Here is a 21,541-nt window from a genome sequence, read left to right as displayed (position 1 = left end):
AATCACATCATATGATTTATTAAAATTGATAACCATCTGATGAGGAAAACAAGTATTTGACCCCTGGACAAACAGCAAGTTAATATTGTAGAAAAGCCATTATTGGCCAGCACAGATGTCAAACGGTTTTTATAGTTGGTGACAAGGTTTGTGCACATTTCGGCAGGGATGTTGGCCCACTCCTCCCTGCAGACAGCCTCCAATCATTCAGGTTCCGAGGTTGTCGCCTGGCAACTCGAATTTTAAGCTCCCTCCAAAGATTTCAATTGGATTCAGGTCTGGAGACTGGCTAGCCACTCCAGAACCTTGATGTGCTTCTTCTTCAGCCACTCTTTTGTTGCTTTGGCGGTGTGCTTAGGGTCGTTGTCGTGCTGAAACACCCATCCTCGACCCATCTTCAGCTCTCTTACTGAGGGAAGGAGATGTTGGTCCAGAATTCCACGATACATGGCCCCGTCCATCCTCCCCTCAATACGATGGAGTTGTCCCGTCCCCTTGGCTGAAAAGCACCCCCAAAGCATGATGTTGCCACCACCATGCTTGACGGTGGGGATGGTGTTCTTTGGGTTGTACTCGGTGTTCTTTGCCCTCCAAACACGACGAGTTGAGGCCAAAAAGTTCTATTTTGGTCTCATCTGACCACATCACCTTCTTCCAGGCCTCTTCTGAGTCGTCCAGGTGGTGAATGGCGAACTTCATGCGGGCCTGTACAGGTTTCTTCTTGAGCAGGGGGACCTTGCGTGCGCTGCAGGATTTCAATCCATGACGGCGTAGTGTGTTACCAACCGTTTCTTTTGTAACTGTGGTCCCAGCTGCCTTCAGTTGATTCATCAGTTCCCCCCTTGTGGTTTTGGGATGATTCCTCACCGTTCGCATGATCAGGGACACCCCACGAGGCGACATCTTGTGTGGAGGCCCAGACCGAGGGAGGTTGGCGGTGGTGTGGTGCTTCTTCCATTTCCTGATAACTGCACCGACAGTTGATCTTTTCTCTCCAAGTTGCTTTCCGATTCTCTTGTAGCCCATCCCAGCCTTGTGCAGATCAACAATCTTGTCCCTGATGTCCGTAGAAAGCTCTTTGGTCTTGCCCATGGTGGTGATGTTGGATGCTGGTTGTTTGGGTGTTGACAGGCGTCTTTTATACAGGTAACGAGGTGAGGCAGGTGTATTTGATGTAGATAATTGGTTGGGATTGGGGCTGTGTCTTAAAGAAAGACTAACTGGCTTGTAGGAGCCAGAATACTTGCTGTTTGGTAGGGGGTCATATACTTGTTTTCCTCATCAGATGGTTATCAGTTTTTTAAAGTCATATGATGTGATTTTCTGGAATTTTCTTTGGGATTCTGTCTTTCACTGTTAGAATGTACATATGATTAAAATTGTAGATTGTTGCATTCTTTGTAAGTGGGCAAACCTGCAAAATCAGCAAGGGGTCAAATACTTATTTCCCCCACTGTATAAAGGGTTTATACGTTGTAATCAATGGCTTTCAAACTTTAAAAACACATTCAGAACAGAATGATGGCAAATGTCCTGCATTTCTCAGTAACAAGACTGAAATAAATAGAAAGTCTTAGCAGAATATTTACATACATTTTATGTTTACCACTATGTGTGTATAGTGTGGTTTCAAACTGCAATCTGAGTGTAAAGCAGGAAATGTGCTTGTATTTTAGCAGAATTGGTTCAGGGGGTTGGTAAATGAATTACAGGTTGTGGTCATTGTCTCCCAAGTACCAGTTTTAGTGTGTAAACAATTGAGAAAAACTGTATTGCGGCGCTGAAATTTCAGGAAGTAAATTACATGCAATGATCTAGAAAAAATAAAGGATATTGAAACAAATTGCTGCATTTCTGATTTATTCTTGTTACATTACACTTCAGTACAGTCAATAAACGGAAATATGTTATTATTATTCTATAATGAAATAGTGATTGATGTGAAAAATCATTCAAACTTCAAAGATAAAAAATCATCATTTATCTAATGCTGTGTGGCCCTACAATGGACTGGCACCTGACCTGTCCAGGGTGTACCCCGCATTTCAGCCGATGTCAGCTGGGATGGGCTCCTTTCTGAGTGAGAATTGTTACCAGTGTTTGGTCGAATAAGCTTATTTTGAGACATGTATGATGTGTTTTGGTGGTTTGAGTGATTTTTGGAAGTAAGACTAACTGTTTGGCCTAGATGCATGTTGGTAATGGAGACCTTATGAAGAGTTTTGAAAAAAGTGGCTACAGTTTAGATCAATGCTTGTTAGAATTGTTTTGGAATTGTTTTTCTCATGTTCACAGCATAAAATCTGTCTTAGGGAGATTTGTTTTGTGTAAAGCCTTTTCATTTAAAGGTACTATGTGAAATTTAGAAATTTTCAGCTCTTACTGACACCGGTGTCCGTTAAGTGAACTGCAGTCAGCATCCTGTTGCTCGGTTAGCAGCAGTTACTTTAGCAACAAGAAAGCTAAGGAAACTGTGTAAATCACCTAGAGCTCAGGCAGAGCAGCTGGAGGACATCAGAGGCAAAACCAGAAAATAATAAGATCCAGTGATGTCTTATTATTTTTCCAACCTGATTCTTGTCTCATTTGTGGCCTGACAAACAATTAACTTATCAAATTCTGTGACCCATATCACTCTTTTCCAAGCAACTGTAGCTGGGTGGGGGCCGGTCGTTTGTTGACTTTATCGGACTACATTTCTAAGCTAATATTAGCTAGTGTGGCACACTTTTGGCGCTGTAGTGGAGCTGAACAGAGGCAAGGCACTCTGTAGGCACATAAATGTCACATAGCCCCAACCAGTCAGTCCACAGGCAGCCAAGAAAGCTGGGCAAGGTTTCATTTTTTAAGTTACATTATAATCCTTTCACACATTGGCAATAGAAAGCGATTATTTAATGTACATTTCTTTACATTGTACCTTTAATGTAGCCTACTGTGTAAATATCACCTTTTCTTGTAGGTTATCATAGGTTATAGGCCTAGCTGACCAAGCCAATGGTCATAATCCATAAATCTTCCAATATTTATTTGGCTGACTTTCCCATTAAGGTCTGTCAGTCCTCGTGACTAAAGCAGCCTATTAATATTTCCCGTAGCTGTTGAAATAGTTGTTTATTATTTGGGTGTGTGTGTGTTCACGGCTTGCTGCACGTCCACGTGAAGCCCTGCCTTCTGAGATGAGATATAGCCATCTGCCGGATTACAGCCCATACGCAGCCAGTGAGGGTTTTATTCTGTTTCAATGAGGAAAACACCGTATCTGCCTGTCTGAAAGCTGTCACATGGGGCCAAGGAAGAAAAAAAATCGCTTCCTGAAATGATCCTCGTCACTGGCTGTGTATTGTTGTTGTTTTTTTCTCTCACATCGCATCGCGTTTAATTTTCCGTCCGTAGCTTTTGGATCTTCGGTGCCGAAGATGATCAGCAAAGTTAAAAACGCGATGTCCACCCTGGTGGGAGGGATGATGCCGCACGGACACCACCACCACCACAACCATCACTCAGGTGGCGGCCAGACCTGCGGACCGGACAGCCTGCCGCCGCGCTTCCCCTACGGCCGGCCGGATTTCTTGGACCTCACCCCGGAGCTCCTGCAGTACTCCACCGAGCACGCATCACGGCCGGTGCTGACGTTGAAGAGAGACAGTAGACTTCCCTGGCGGACGGGATACGCAGAGTGAGTGGCCAAGTCAAAGCATTGCTTGGCGAAATGCGCCCCCAAAAATCATTCCCATCTCCAAATCTTATGATTTTATTACTATCCTGATGAGTGTCAGGCAGGCCTGTGTTGCAGCACACTCGGCAGCTCTGAGTGCACTGCAGCAGCCAATTGCCACAACATGGCCTTTTGCGATTGTAGGCTACACTTTCTACCACAGCATTCCTCCCCCTAGCTGCTGTAATTAATATTTGGATTAGTGTGTCTGTTATTAGAAAAAACGATTCCTGTCGTGACAGCAGTGAAATGTATTCAAATATCTTTGACTGAAGGCTCCTCCTCAAGTCAATATGCTTGAATTTCTAGGTCATACAAAAGTGAAAGCAGGAAATGTCTACCTACTCATGTTACTAACCAACCTTTCTGTGTTTCTTTACATTCATGACGTTTTTGATATTCAAAAAAGCCCTCTGTGTTGGGGCACTTATTTGTATTTTTTTACACACTAAGAGCCTTTGAGTCAGTGTTTTTGTTAAATACTTTAAGGTGCTTCATCGTCTTTCATAAAAAGGTTTTCCTGGTGCATTAAGTTGTGACTAATTCACATTTCTTTGTGAGCTAAGGTGCAGAATTCCACTCCTGAAGTACTGCATTCACTGCAGGGGGTTTTACACCTGCAGTACTGTCACAGGTAGAAACAAAGCAGCAGCATTTCATTCACAGTGTTGGCTGGGATTTGCTGTTCTGGCAATTCCCACTGAGGAAAAACATTTTCAGACATTCCACTCTTCCAGAGGCAGGGGAGGGCGGGGGGTTATGAAGGACTGAATAGCTCCAGTCCTACAGTATGTGGGCTATACTGTATATCCCCTCGCTATCCTCCTGTACCCAGTGTCGAAAAAAAAGGCTGACTCATGCAGAGTGTCTCAAAAGGGACAAGGATGAGATTTGTGACGACAACTGTCTTCTCAGAAGACTGAAAAAGAGAAGTCAAATAGGTAGGCTGTAATGCAGAAAGGGAGGTCACTGTGTGGGATTGTGCACCGTCATCAGTGCTGTCATCTGCTTTATGCTGCAAATGACTTTGATTTTAGTCGCTTAAACTGTAATCACAGCATTAGCAGTGCTGTTTACAACACAATCTAATCGTCTGATCTGCTCAGCTGTTGGTGCTCATGTAGCAAAATTCCACACCCATCGGTGTTAGATTATCACATTTTGAGCAGACAAAACTCTCCAGCTAACACAGATCAATCCCAACTAAATGTGACTGAAAACATCTGCAATTACCCAAATAAGGATTCCGTCCACTCGCTAAAATGCAGCACTAATGCCAAGTTGTTGCTGTAATCAGTTGTAAAGATTGAACACCTGATGAATATACGGCCGTGTTTATTCTGGATTGACTGAAGAAGCTATTTATTCACTCATACAGCTGATATGGCTCTGATTAGACCATTTACAGCTATCCAAAGGTGTTAAATGGACTGTGATGTGTGTGGAGTCATCGAAACATGGGTGATGTAGCTGTGCAGCTTCACTTCAGATTCAATTTCAGGCTGAAATGATAATTTTCACAGAGCAACATTTATCTGTTGGAGCAGATATAAGTGCCATCCATTTTGTCTGGTGCTGTTTGTCTGGAGCAATGATGGCCAAAACGCTGTACAGAATGTGGATGCTGTCCAGTTGGAGGCCGCCCTGCTGACTTACATTCATTCAGACTCTGTGCACTCTCCACTTTGATTACACTTAATTAGTGTCTGTCTGTCATTCTGGTGGTAATGAGGAATTATGGTGATTGTTGTTGGGTTAGCTTGATCGAGGGGTTTTCACTGGTCCTGATGTGACAGTGTTATTGAAGTTCAACCTTTGAACATCACCAAATACGTGTCAAAAGTTAGACAGACACATAGGATCTAGTTTCAAAGGAACTGTGAACAGTTTTAGCACCACACAGGTTTTGGATGATCAAGATAATGAGTCCAGTTGATGCTATAACGCTGCTGTACAACATTGTGTCAGCATCAAAATGTGAGTTCATTTACAGTAAGTGCTTTTGTGAAATAGATATTTAATACAATTCAATATGGAGGCAGAAAGTCTTCCTGTGGCTCAATTAATTTTGGAAATGTTTACATGGATATTTTCTCTTGTTTTAAGCCAAGATGAGAACACATTTTATTTATATATAAATATATATATATACATCATCTATGATGTAATAACTCCACGTAATATTATTAATAATGCATGAATAAACAGATGTTAGGCGAGCACAAAACTGCAGGAGAAAAATCATCCAAAGCTCTCTGTGATTCTGAAGTGAATCAGCAGGTATAGAGAATAGATCACTTTTTAACAGACTTGTTAAAAAGTCATGTTGGAACAGTTCATGTTCATGGATACATGATTCTGTTGGATAAGTGATGTACTGTAGTGTGCAGTAACTATTTCATTAAAGTAGCTATAATTGATATTTTTATAACAACATTGTTTGAAACAATGTGTAATAAGAGATGTCGCTCATAGTGACGAGCCTACAAGGAATTAACACCAAAATCTGCAGCACATTGTGAGTTTCAGCTCATTGTTTAGCTGGCCAGCCCGCCACTTTACCTTTTTTATTTACTCTCACATTGTCATAGAGTCGATTATTATTTACCAGTTTATATGTCCATATCACCCAATCCTTACACTATTGTGTGTCCAGGTCCTAAATTAAAACAGCATGTTTTAATTAAAACAGCATGTTTTAATTACAGTACTTGAATTATGCTCTAAGCAATACCCAAGTCTATGCAGTATCTGCTTATATTGGACTGGGGATTTGTTTTCGTCAGGTCTCGCCTGGCAGTTTTCATTTCAGCATTGCACCATGTGTACACAGTGTCAAACATAACAAGCAACTTCCTCTCCCTGAAAGGGAATTCAGAATATGGCTAGACTAATCCTTACATGTTAAATATAAAGACTTTGTGCAAGGCCAGCAGAGTTTGTCCAGATGCCCACCTCCACCTGATGTAGCATAGTTTAACCAGGGATTCATCTTTTTATTCAGTTTATAAAAATCCTATCAAACAGTCCACACTTTTACTCTCAAATGTGTCTGCACACACCTGCAGGACAGACTGTTGGTGCAGGTATACAGTTTTTATTTTAAACTCTATATTGACCACCATTAATCCAAAAAGCATCACAAACAATATAAAAATATACTAACACATGTGACAGTTACAACACGTCTCAGAAAGTTCAGTTTTGTAATGGAAAATTCAAAATCTGTGTCTTTCACTGGCTTACTGATCGGCCTCTGATGGACTCTACATCACTGAAACAGCCTTTCTTGAGTAGCATGGGGTTAACAAACCATGAGGTGAAGTTTTTAACCACCGCTCTACTTTTTACTAAAGAGGAAATATATAACATATAACACCAAACTTGACACACATTTCCCTCAAATCTATGACGTTTGAAGGTCCACAAGAGATTCTGAGAATTCACAGGAACTCTCAACTTCCTCTTTTGAACTTTCCTTGCATAATATACTGCACAAAAGGAGGGTTCAAACAGAGAAATACCAAACTTGGCCAACATAGTTTTCAGTCACAAGTCAGTGTGGTTGACCGAAATGCAGATATGTGTAAGAGTTAGGCCTGAGCTCCTTGTTTAGAATCACATCCTCCCACACAGCCAACATTATGCTCAATTATAGCTCATTGAGCGCATGTGACTGCTTTCAAAACAGAGAATCATTCTTTACTGTGGGAGGGTGAAACTTAATTACACTGTTAACCTGCAGGAAGAGGGCATTTATTTTCATATTCAATCTAGTCTCCTCTCAAAACAAGTGTTAAAATGATTTATGGTTTTCGACTTTAAGGAATTTAGCATTTTTAAAGTATTGTAAGAAACTCTATAATTATGATATTATACAACAAATGATTATATTAATGTTTATTTAATGGGTTAGGGTTAGGGGCCAAAATGTGAAAAAACCCTAAGAAGAGTAACATTGTTGTACCAAGGAGGTATATGGTGGCCATTTTTTCAGCAAGTCTAATATACTGATGGCTGATCCATCAGCCATCAGTATATTGCATCCCATAGCAAATAAAAACATACACTCTTTAAATTCTTTCCTGTCATCAGTCTTAATGCAGGGAGCGATGTGCAGGACAGTATGGTGCCTGTCCACTGCTTTCAACTGATTAGAAAGTGAGAGAGCTTTTTATAATCCAGATTTGGGCAGCAGTAGCATTTTGCGCCTCATTTTTGCTGCTCTCTGATACGAGTGCTTCTGGCCAGCCAGTGACCATTTTTTGCAATGATTATAATCAGCTGAACTATTTGGAAAGTGAGAAGTCAAAGGTCTTGCATTGATGAGATTTTTTGCTCTGGCTTTCTCTTTTCTCTCCTTTGTTTGACTGGACAGTTTTTCCTCTTTCCCTCTCACTGCCAGTCTCGCTTTCATTTTTAGTGTCTTGCTCTTTTCTCTTCCAGTGATGATCCCAGCAGCCACTGATAAATTCCTAATCCCTCCTCTGCAGAAGTTTCCGAGGGAATCATATTGACAATACTTGAATTACTAGAATTGTGCAATAGGCATTATGCCATTTTTTCAGATAAAGTGGCATTTATCTATAATTGAAACTGAATATGTTATATAATATGCCAGCATGACATTCCAGCCTCATGCAGCAGCTTAAAGGACCATCCGGTGGGATGTTTGTATGTTGAAGCCCATTTACTATAAAACTTATGTTATGCCTTACTAAACAGCGAATCACTTTGCAAAACATGCTGTTTTTTCTGCGTAGGCAATAGTTTCCATTCACTTCAGCTAAGTATGAAAAATAACTGGCAGATTCTTGAAACATGCTTGAGTTGTGTAACCCACCAGAGTAAACATCAAGTCTGCATTCATGTTTGGTGCTGAGAGATTATCCATTGTGTGGCAATGTAGTGAAAGTTGCTCAAATCAGTATTTTTACATTATGAAATCATTATAGGTAATGTGAAAGTGGCACGTTGTTACAAACCCATAGAGAATTATTACCTGACTGCAGTTCTCCTCAGCTCTACAGAGATTTTTAGCATCTTTCTGCTCATTGTTGTGGTTTTATGGCCCACAACTTGAACCTTGTTTCCAGATACAGCAGTTTTCAGAGAAAAGCTCTGATAAACCCACTGTACTCTACCTTCCTAGAACCACAGGTGCGACTAATAAGGTAAACATAGTGAAGCATTTAGCAGCTAAAGAGCCAGATATTTCCATCAGGTGTATAAAGTCCAAAACATAGCTAAAAAAGAGTAAATATTGGACTAAAAATCGCCAGGTAGTCAGAAACTCAACAACTGAATGCTTATGCTGCCTCGTGTCTGCTGGATGTGTAAATATGCAGTAGTTTGCCAACACAAAACAACTTTATGATGTAATTACGTATGTCAGTGTTTCCTGCTTGTTGCACTTGGTTGTGCTGCACCCAAGTGGCAAACCCCACCCAGAAACAAGTAATGCAGGTTTATGGTCCATAATGATTTACAATTTTACAATTTACAATTAAACAACTCAAATAAGTTTCAAGAATCTGCTAATTAATTTGCATACTTTGAGGAGAGGCTTCACCACTTTTTCACCACAGTTAAGCAGTGGTACCTCCAGTGAACACTGCTGCAGCACACACCAATATAAATGCTGCTAAAGTATAAAACATTGTTATTACTCCAAAGCCATTATCCTCCACAGGCATCAGCTCATAATAAAAACAATTAATCTCTCCTACAAGTTCCCTATGGGACATGACTTCATCCTGGCCCACTTCTTTCAACACTGTTCGATTCTCTCCATTTTTCTGGGTGCTATTATGTGTTTGTGTGGTTAGAGGAATGAGAGAAAACACCATAAATCATCTGACTCCATTCTCACCTTTCTTTCTCACCTCTTTCTCCATCAGGGTGATCAATGCGGGGAAGAGCATGCTGAACGAGGACCAGGCCTCCTGCGAGAAGCTGTTTGTGAAGAAGCCAAGCAGCAAACACCGCAACTCCACTATGCTGGAGGACAACGGGGTGAGTGAAGGGAAAGCTCCTGAATACCAGAACAGGAGTCAATGAATGAGGAACGAAGTGTCTGGTTGAAGGCAACAAAAACTTGGCAGCTCCAATACACAAATAAACAAAAGCACTGTATAGTCTGTGCAGTAGTGCATTTGAATTATAATCGCGTCTGTTCATGAAGTGCAGTTATCTGATACCCAGTAGTGGTGTCTTCGTATCCTATTTGGTATTGATGGATTCACTTTGTTACTTGCAATTCCCCTCCAGTCCTTGAGGGACTTCTAATATTTCACTATATATACTGTTGTTTAAATGTCTCTGATAGATCCCTCAGTGTACCTCATCTCGTCATTACAAAGCAAAGCACCAGAAACGAGTTCCAGTTGTACAAGTACAAGACAAGTATTTTTTGGAACGTTTGTATCTTCACCCTCAGCTTTGTAGTAAAGAAGATTTAACTGAAGAGACCCAAAGTCCCAAAAAGAAGACTTTTAACCAAATTCTACTATTTGAATATATATATATATATATATATATATATATATATATATATATATATTAAAGTATATTAAAAGTATGTAGTTTTTCAATAAAATTACTTATCAGTACATCACGTTTTTACTAGCTGCTTGTCAACGGGCTGTAACCTCACTTAGAAATGAACCACACGCCTGTTTTCTCTTTTGCTTGGGACAGCCACTATTTTTCTTCTTATGTGAAGGAATTGGGTCGAGTTCTCTGCATGCATGCTCCCGAGCCTCTTGCCCACTACAGTGATAACACCGCAGCTAATGACATTCAGTCCACTAACACCACAAAATGACCGGCTCCCAGCACAACACAGACTCCAAAACAAACTCCACATAAGAAAAAACAAAACATCAGCAAGTTTTATGTGCCGAAGCCCATCAGGCCAAACAAGAATCAAATCGATGCTGGGTGAAAACACAGTCAACGTCAGAAAGGCTTGAGTTACATAGAGACCTCCACTTTGTTTTGAAACTGACAAAACCGACCCAGAGTTGGCTTTCATCGGCTATGTAAATGCAGTAAATGCAATGTTATCATGAAACGAGCATGGATTAGTTCAGCGTCAAGCTGATAAAAAGTATTACTGTAACATTGCAGTGGGAGTTTACCTGAGTTTCCAGCATGTTGTGTGAAGCTTTCTCATTCTGTTACGGTTGGTAGAGGGTGGACCCAGAGCACAGGAGGCTGAGAGAAAGTTCACAGGTTTTATTTTACAGTATATTAACAAAAAATGATGAGTGCAAGGCCGAGAATGTTCGTGTGAGCAGGGGTCAAGCAGGAGTGGGCAGACTAGATCCAAAGCTCTGGCAGTGTGGTTACAAACCAGGAAATCTTCCAGCATAAACTGAGTCGATCTTGAAATAAACAGACACAAAAGGTGAAGGTTAGTATGGCTATAAACCAACCAGTAGCATATACACTAGAAACTAAACACTTTATGTACCATGTAATAATAATAATAATAATAATAATAATAATCTGGTGACGAGTCACAGGAAGCCTGAATTCTTTACCACCAGTACATGAGCAGATGGAAAACAGTTGTGCTGCCCGCCAAAGTCCTGATCTCCTCCATGTCCAAGGAACGCAAGAAACACCCATCAACACACACACACATACAGATGAAGGGATGAGGAAAACACAGATTTGTATGTGAATGGGGTCACTTGTAGTGAGAATTATCACTCACCATTTCTCTATAAGATCAAAAACAGAGCCTAAAGAGAGTGAGTAATAGACTTAACATTAATCAGGGGGCCATGTTGTATTTCAATGTCTCCGCTGCCCCCAAGCTGCCAAAAAAATCACTCATTGCAGGTTTAAGTGCCAGATCTGGCTGAGCATTAAGGTTTTTTACTCTACAACCAAGATTGTGTGTCACAGTTATTCATTTTATTAACATACTAAAAACTGTGTACACACACACCAGGTTTGTGCTTTTGAGCTGATGTTGCATAAGGACTGTTCTATGTCTGTAGAGCATAGGCCAAATACTTCTCAGTGATTGTAGTCCTGTAGTCTTTGACATTTGGTTTTTCAGGTCAATATATCTGTTTTAGTGTGCCTGCGCACACACACACACACACACATACACACACACACACACACACACACACACACACACACACACACACTCCTCCATTTGGTGTAAATTAATTACCTCATCCCTTGTTGAACCCCTCCCCCACTTGGGCATCAGAGGGGTAAGCCTGTTCATCTGTTAGTCAGTCAGGCCAACTCTGCTTGTAAACATGCCTGTAAACACAAAGGTGGCAACGCCTTTCCATCGGGCATTACGTCATGGTAGATCAGCAAAAGCCCTGGCATGTGAAGAATTTTCCTGTAGTCTTTCCATCGCATGTGTAGATCATGTTAGGCCAGATATCACAGGACACTTGATTTCCACCGTAAATCAAATAATATTACTTCAATTTCATGTTTTTTGCACACTACTGTTTTAAATTGTCTTTCACTTAAACTGTGCCACATAAATCATTAAAAGTAAAGATCACAATAAGATTTTTGTCTCTTTCCTGCTTTCCCATAATATTATAATCTAGATTTACTGGAACTGTTCAAATAAACCTGAAATGGAAGAAACATATTGCTTAGCATTACAAATGTAACCAGCTGCAGCCCCAGAGCTTGTAAACCCTCACAAATCTGTGCCTTCTGCTCAGAGATGTAATCTCACAGGAGATTTCAAAACCATAACCATAGGACTTATTACTTTTCTGTTCTTTTTTGTATTGCCACTTCTCATTTTCATATTCATATACATTTTGTAGGATGGAACAGGAATCCCTCTCCACTTTTGGGGCGTGTTTGATGGACATGCAGGTTCCGGAGCCGCCATCATGGCCTCCAAGCTTCTTCACCGCCTCATCAGAGACCGTTTGGGAGAAATCTGTCACCTGCTGGAGAACCCCACCAGCGCACCTCCTATCTGCCTGGCCAAGAACGGCAGCCCGTACCAGGTGGAGACGAAGAAGGGAGCTGCACAGGAACCAGAAGACCCAGAGGCTGTCAGCGACTCTTCCGTACGCTTTCACATGGAGAAGGTTGTCAGCTTGGAGAGCCTGGTGATGGGAGTCATAGAGACGGCCTTCTCACAGATGGTGAGCAGATGATAAAAAACAATCCATGTGAGAAAAAAAAGAGAACACTGCTTTGCTTAATTCAAGCTGCACAAGGCATGTTTGCACATTTGTATCCTCAAACAGTAACATTACTGAAGATTTTATATTCAAATTCCATGAAAACACTTTCTATCTTAGCCGGTCTGTTATAATTTGTACAAAAAGCTCACTAAAGGGGGACAGTAGAAAGATCTTATTTTGGTAAACCTAACTTTCTCTCACATCTTCATGAGCCATGGGGATGGCATTTGTCTGTTGATCGGTCAGTTGATCCCCCACTTTGGTCAAGATTTAAATATCTCAACAACATTTGGATTGATTGACGTAGAATTTGGTTCAGACATTCTTGGTGGTTAGAGGATGAATCCCATAACTTTGGTAATCCTCTAAACTTTGCTTCTAGTGCCACCAGCTGTCAAAATGTCGGCATATCCAATGAAATATCTCAACATTTACTGGACGGATTGGCATTAAATTCTATACAGGCATTCGTAGTTCCCAGATTTTATATCCGAATAAAATTGGTGACTTTTTGTCTAGATTCACTATTACGTTCTCAATTGGGGTAAATTGAGTAAAATATCTCAACAGCTATTGGATGCATTGCCATGTAATTACACACATTCATGTCCCTCTCGGGATGAATTGTAATTATTTTTGTGATAACATAATTTTCCATCCATCACCATCAGGGTAAACTTTCACTTTGTCCAAATATGGTTTATGACTAATCTGCAAAACAATAATAATAATAATAATCTTTATTTGTAGAGCACTTTTCAAAAACAAGTTACAAAGTGCTTTAACAAGTGTAAAGACAATAATACCCAAAAGACAATAATACAAAAACAATACAAGATAAAAGCATGAAAACATTGAAAAGACTAAAATACACATTTGTGATAAATATAAAATTAGTAAAATAGAATAAAATAAAGGGATAAAATAAAGTCAAATAAGACCGGGAAAGGCTCTCCTATAAAAGTATGTTTTAAGAAGGGACTTAAAAGAGTTCACTGACTCAGCTGACCTGATTTCCTCGGGCAGGCTGTTCCAGAGCCTCGGGGCCCTGACAGCAAACGCTCTGTCCCCTTTAGTTTTCAGTCGAGACTCTGGAACAGACAACAGACCTCTGCCTGAGGATCTCAAGGTACGTGCTGGTGTGTATGGGACTAAAAGGTCAGAAATATAACAAGGCGAGAGGCCATGAAGAGCTTTAAAATTGATCAATAGAATTTTAAAGTCAATTCTAAAACATACTGGGAGCCAGTGTAATGAAGCTAAAATAGGAGTAATGTGGTCATATTTCTTTGTTCTGGTTAAAAGCCTGGCAGCTGAGTTCTGGACAGTCTGGAGTCGATCAATAGATTTTTGGGTTAAACAGGTGAAAAGGCTGTAATCCAGGCGTGATGAGATGAAGGCGTGTAAAATGGTCTCGGTGTCCTTAAAGTTAACATAGATCGAATTTTTGCTATATTTATAAGTTGATAAAAACATGATTGAACAAGCTTTGTGGTGTGCTACTCGAAATTTAAATTACTATCAAACCAGACACCAAGGTTCTTTGCCACAGGCTTAATGTGACTTACTAAGGAACCAGCAGATGGCAGTATTTGTTTTGCCATCTGCTGGGACCCAATGACCAGGATTTCTGTTTTGTCTAAGTTCAGCTGGAGGAAATTATTTGACATCCATTTTTTAACTTCACAAAGGCAGTTGTTAAGTGAATATATATATATATATAATATATAATATTTGTGTGTCATCAGCATAAATATGAAAAGAAATGCCATGTTTATGGATAATATGTCCAAGGGGAAGCAGATACAAGGAAAACAAAATGGGTCCTAAGACCAACCCCTGAGGCACACCATATTTAACTGGACAGAACGAAGAGACATAGTTGTTTACAGACTCGCAAAACTTCCTATTTGACAGGCAAGATGAAAACCATTCTAGGGCAGTACCAGAGATCCCCACCCAGTGCCTCAGTCTGTCTTACATGATGTTGTGATCAATGGTGTCAAAAGCAGCGCTAAGGTCCAGGAGTACCAGGACTGAGCACATACCTTCATCAGCAGACATTAAAAGGTCATTGGTGACATTAACCAGGGAAGTCTCAGTGCTGTGGTACTTCCTGAAACCAGATTGAAACTTTTCAAATATTTTGTTATTTTCCAGTACAGTGAGCAGCTGTTTGGACACAATTCTTTCTAGAATCTTTGCAATAAAAGGCAGTTTTGAAATTGGTCTAAAATTATGTGGGAGGGAGGGATCTAAACCAGGTTTCTTTAAAAGTGGGTTCACGCAAACCGTTTTAAAATAATCAGGGACACAACCAGTAGATAGGGAGCTGTTAAAAACAGAGATCAAATGGGGCCCAACAGAATCCATTACTTTCTGTAAAAACTTTGTAGGTATTACATCAAGTGGGCTGGAGGACACTCATTTGTGATACTGTTTTTAAAAGGTCAGACAAGTCGATGGGATAAAACTGGTTAAAACTCTCTTGTTGCTGGTGAGGAACCTCTGAGTAAGAGGCCGCGGGGGTAATAGAGGCTCTGATTGACACCACCTTATTGGTAAAATAAGATAAAAACAATTCACAGTCATCATTAGTTCCAGCTGAGGCACAAGGAGGGGTTGGGTTTACCAGCTGATCCACAGTCTTAAACTTGTTTATGTGTAGTAATGAGTTCAGAAAAATAGTGTAACAATCTCATCATTCTTTGCTGTACTTTGTATTTAGTGCTTATAAGAAGATGTTAGCATGCTAACATGTTAAACTAAAATGGTGAACATGGTAAACATTATACATGCCATATATCAGCATGGTAACATTGTCATTGAGAGTATGTTAGCAACCTCTCAATGACAACGTTATGATTTTGCTCAAAGCACTGTTGTGCCCAAGTGCAGCCTCACAGAGCTACCAGCAGTAAACTGGTAACTTTTTTAATAGTGATATCTTCCTGTTTGTGGATAAGTATCCAGACATGAGGATCCTGAGGGCCTCACGCAGTCAGTAAGCTCAAAGTGATTCTCTTCTCTGATGCAACCACTGTCTGGTTTAGATGATACTGATAATAACCCGTAGCCAAGGTAATGTATTCTTCAAAGCCTCCTTGTTTCTCTCCATTACCACTGCTGTTTTGTTTTAAATATGAATATGGATGAAGAAAATAATGAGCTATTCTGGGTGATGAGAGGCAAAGCGAGCTCTTAAATCACTGATGTGTTGTGTGGCATTTTGTTACTTTGACTTGTCTCTCTTTATTTCAGGATGACCTAATTGAAAAGGAAAAACTTTCATATGCCATCTCTGGTGGGTGTTGTGCCTTAGCTGCCATTCATTTAATGGGGAAACTCTACGTGGCCAATGCTGGAGATAGCAGGTGAGAGAAGTGGAAAATACCTGACGACCACAGGAAAAATGCAATTTACTCTAGCTCTCTATTACACAGTGCATGGATGCACTCATAGGAAACCTTCTCAGACATAGTAGCTTCTTGTGCCCCCTGGGGTTCGTTTTGCATACTGCAGCATCATGTAGCCTTCTTGTACCAATAACCAATCCACTTACATAAGCTGTTTGTGAAAAATAAGGTTCTGTCTGTGTTCTCACTCCTGTCTCCCCTCCCTCTTTCTCTCTTCAGGGCCATAATCATACGAAATAATGAAGTTATTCCCATGACCAATGAATTCACACCCGAGTCAGAGAGACAGCGGCTACAGTATCTGGTATTCTTCCATCTTCTACGTTTAACATAGCAAATATAACTATTTTACACATATTAGTGTGTTCAAGGGGATTTTATAATCTGATACATAGAAAGCTGTAACAGGAGGAGTATAAATATAACTTTACTTGTCAAGTGAGGTTAAACAAACAGTAAAGTTGAGTTGAGCGTGATAAGTGGGCAACCTGAAGAAAAGGGATGAAATCTTGTATCTCACTGATATAAAGTGACGTTCATCAGTTGCCTGTTTTAGTAACCGGTTGTAGATCTGAGTCACAAAGTGGGTGGATGAGGTTTGCTGCTAAAACGGGAAGCTGCTTTGTGCTTTCAGTGAATAGAATACAGTACAGCAGGCCTCCTGTTACACATGCAATCTTACAGCTTTTCATGATTTGGAAAAACATGTGAGTTGTGACTGACATTTAGGCTGAGGTACACTTTTTATGGGGTTTGATGCAACCTGCTCCATTTCGTGTGTCACTCCAGGGCTTCCTGAGGCCAGAGCTCCTGGGTAACGAGTTCACTCACATTGAGTTCCCTCGTAGGATCCAGCACAGTGAGCTGGGCAAAAAGATGCTCTACAGAGACCACACCATGACTGGCTGGTAAACCTGGAGATCCTTTTTAATCACATTTATGAGAGTTAATCACTGTTCATGAACCCTTTACTCTGTCTTTGCCATCCTATAATTTTCAGAACAGTTAAGTTGTAGAGTGTTTAGGAGAGATGAACCAATGATGACTTTAATTATTGATGAATCTGCCAATTATTTTCTTGATGAACTCATATTTGTTTAGTCTATAAAATATCAGAAAATAGTAAAAACATCATTCCCAGTTCTCCAAAGCTCAACTTGACTTGTTCATACCTTGAAAAACCAAAATGTTAACAATGATGACAAAAGAGAGAAAAGCAGCATATATTAACATTTGAGAAGCTAGGACCTGTTAATTGTTGGCATTTTTGAATTGAAGTAGTGACTTGTTCATCAAAAGAAACTTACATGTGAGATTTGTTGTTTGTTTTCTTGTAGGGCTTATAAAACAATTGTTGAAGATGATCTGAAATTCCCCCTGATATATGGAGAGGGTAAAAAGGTAAGAAACAGAGACAACCTGATGTATTGTACGTGATACACAGCCTTTTAGAGACTGCGGACAGTTTCTACTTAGTAATGATATAATAATAAAATGTGCTTGTTCCAGATTATCTACAGCTGATACATCTTTTAGTCTGTCGGATGCGGATTAATACAATAATGATGCATCTTTTCTACATCTACAAGTGATTGTTAAATTCTGCAGCATCAGCCCTGCTCAACATTTTCATTATTGTCTGAGAGAACATGGTCTTCACTTAATAATCCCTCATAAGTGGATTTTCCTAGAACTGAATCACATCCCGGACCAATAACCTACATTACTGTGTGTGCGTGTGTGTGTGTGTGTGTGTGTGTGTGTGCGCCTGTGTGAATGTGTGGTTTGGTTTACACAGGCACGCGTCATGGCGACAATTGGAGTCACCCGTGGTCTAGGTGATCATGACCTGAAGGTGTACAACTCCAATATTTACATCAAGCCTTCCTCTCATGCGTCCCTGAGGTGAGTTTGAGTAGTCAGCTGGAAGTGACACTATTTTGCACTCCTGGAAGCCGTGTCTCATAAAATGCTTCATTGCCTTTTTGCAGGCGCAGATATGGGTCAAACAAACAGATTCATTGACTCCAGCAGTCATTTTATTTCATTTTATTTTAATTAACGATATTTTACATAAGAAGGAGAAAACAAACACCAACAACCAGCATGGGAACTGAGTGGGTTAGACTTCTTACTGTACAGTCTTTTTTTCAATCTCTCAAATTATTTGGGAAAGGTCTTATTCCTCATGGAAACATACATGTATATTTTGTGTTTCAGGTTGTGTTTTATAGCAGTTAAGAGATCATTTTAAAACGACTTCATCTGTTATCAAAGATACAATATTAAAAAAATTTAATAAGTTGGTGAACACTGGTTCATTCAAGCATTCAAACGGTTTTCACCACAGGCTTCATCAGGCTGCCTTGTACACACATTTGAATAAATATTTTTGGGACGCCTCTGAGTGTGCAACAACTTATTTTAGTTTTTTTGCTGTGTTGAGAGGGCTTTTTTTTTTCAATGCCAGTGGTGTAAAATAACTAAGTGCATATATTCAGGTCTAGTACTTAAGAACAGTTTTGAGGTACTTTTACTTTTCTTTAGTTTTTCAATGCTACTTTATACTAACTGCAGTTATTTAACAGCTGGAGTTACTAGTTACTTTACCAAAACAGAAATTCATCAATTTATAAAATATCATACTGTTGATACTTTATGATACAGATTAAACTGTCTAACAGTATATAAAATACATGTGTAAAATTGTGTATACAGTATACATAATCTTACTCTCAGAGAGGAACTGTTCTACCCAACAAGTACTTTTACATTAATAAGTAAATTTTCTGTTAATACTTTTGTACTTCTACTCTAAGTGAAATCTTGAATGTAGGACTTTTACTTATTACATAGTTTTTTTTACAGAGCTGTACTGTTATTTTTACTTTAGTAAATGATATGACTACTTCTTCCACCACTGGTGAATACTGTGCATGAATCAATCCTGTTTCATTGACCAAGAACCTATCTTGCTGCAGAGGTCTCTTAACCTAAAATGACTCTTAAGGTTTGTTCACTGTGGCGCCCTAAGTGTATACATTGTTTTTTAAATTTCTTTTACATAATTATCTCTGACTTGTAAATAGTAAATATAAAAGCAATTTTTTTTCTTTCTTCAATTTATTAAAACTCTTTAACACTCTATGTTGTGTTAAAGTGCACAAGGCAGTTAGACACTCATTTGAACTTTTTTCTAGAACGGCACAAAACCTTTTTAGTATTTTGGTTTTATCTTATCTAAGTATAATAACTATATATGGAGGTTATATCCATTGCATGCCAGCATACATTTGCTTTCAGGACAACCAAGCACAAAATGTTAACTGGATTCTTTCTGCAAAATAGTTTTTAAAATCATGCCAGCATGATGATGATAAAAATGTATCAATAATATTTTTTATTAATTTTCTTTCTGTCACAGGTGAAGGTTTATAACCTGGATGAAAACAAACATGGCCCAGATGACGTCTTGGTTATGGGCACAGATGGGTTGTGGGACGTGACAACGGACAGGGAAGTGGCAGATGCTGTGTCAGCTTACTTATCCTGCTGCGACCCTTCTGATCCCATGAGGTATGCAGTCTGCCAAATAATCCTTTACATTGGGCTTTTGTTCTGGCTTTTTGTTCTGTCTTGCGCTATGTGAACATTTAGAAGAAAAGTACATGAAAGCTGCAGAAAAATCCACAGTGAAGTGTGTCCACTAGATGGTGACAAATACCTAGGTCTCCTGCAAAGTCAAGCAGACATAATGACATGTTTAAATGTGTGTTAATGCACAGCAATGTTTCAACAATTAAAACTTACGTATATTGACGTATTAAGATGTATTATGTAAGTACAACTGTGTTATATTATGTTGTGAAACACATAAAAACACTTTAAACTTTAACAAAAAATTACATTATAGAGTGTTATAAACTATTTAAAGGTCCAGTGTGTAATTTAGGAGGATCTGTTGACATAAATTCAATGTAATACACATAACTATGTTTTCAGTAAAGACCTTTTATTACCTTAGTCGCCATGTTGTACCACCATGTTTATACAGTAGCCCAAACTGCTCTACAGAGCGCGTTTTGTCACAACGTTGAATATGTACGAAGAAGAAGAAGAAGAAGTAGTAGTAGCAGTAGTAGTCATCTGGTTTATAAAATTTCCTGAGCGCTTGCAAAGGGAGTGGTGAGTGGTGACTGAGCAGTTGGTTTCAATTTGCAAGTCTCAACACTAGATGCCACTAAAACTTACACACTGAACTTTTAATATGTATATGCTGTTAATAAATGCTAAATAGGGGGTAAAATTAAGTATTTCTCAAATTAAAAATAGTTATCTGCACATGTTAAGATAAGATAAGATATAACTTTATTAACTTTATTTCCTGTTCTAGCAGTCTGCAGCTGAATCAGGTGGTTCTCAGCTTAAGGACAGCAAAATAGTGTGAACAAACCAATCTTTCCACATTATTGTGTCTTCACCACGGTCAAAATGGACAAAGACATAAGACAAACATATATAGTAAACTAGAATGGGTGTACAATTGTTATTGGATGATTGGTTGACCAGAACTGAACAAAAAGCAAGCTTTATTTTATCTGATATGCTTATTTGATGAATATGAATCTGTGTTTTGTCTGTGTCTTTGTGCTTATCTTAAATTGTAGTGTATCTCACTATTGTTTGTTTTTTAATGATATTTTTGTCCAACATTTTGTCATTTCATGAAGGTTATAAGACATTTCCCCCATCAACCTACCCCACCCCATATCTCCATAGCTAAAAGAATATTGAATGTAATAAGCAGCAATACAGTACCAAAGAGTAGATGTATCAGTATACTCACTATAAAGAGTAAGTAATAAATAAATAAGACAAATATTGACAATGGGCTTTATCAGTTGCTATTTTGCTGGCCATGATGTGTGATCAGTTGTTGAACAATGTCTGTTGTTGATGTAGTCCATAAAAGTCCTAGATATGACTAGTTCATAACCTGCCATGTTAGATATTAGTTCAGTCCAGTGCTCAAATGATGAGCGTGTGACCACGTGTGACCACGTGTGACTACAAATGATGAGCGTGTTAACACTTTCCACTGTCTCACAACAATTCTGCATCCTTTACTGTCCTAACTATTCTCATTGTTTACTGAGACCATACATCTGCAGTTAATTACATAGGGCATAAATAGGGCGGGGGCTCACTATTGT

At 39.3% G+C, this 21,541-nt stretch overlaps 1 pseudogene; it reads left to right on the top strand.

Annotated features, from left to right (window-relative positions):
* Window positions 1-3,124: 3,124 nt before the first annotated feature.
* On the top strand, window positions 3,125-20,025 carry LOC119901568 (annotated as a pseudogene).
* The last annotated feature ends 1,516 nt before the right edge of the window (window positions 20,026-21,541 follow it).

This window comes from Micropterus salmoides, unplaced genomic scaffold (genome assembly GCF_014851395.1).
Source record: "Micropterus salmoides isolate LMB-PRFRI ecotype aquatic unplaced genomic scaffold, ASM1485139v1 Ms_hic_scaffold_1381, whole genome shotgun sequence".
NCBI classification, from domain to species: Eukaryota; Metazoa; Chordata; class Actinopteri; order Centrarchiformes; family Centrarchidae; genus Micropterus; species Micropterus salmoides.
This window is presented reverse-complemented; position numbering and strand designations above follow the sequence as displayed.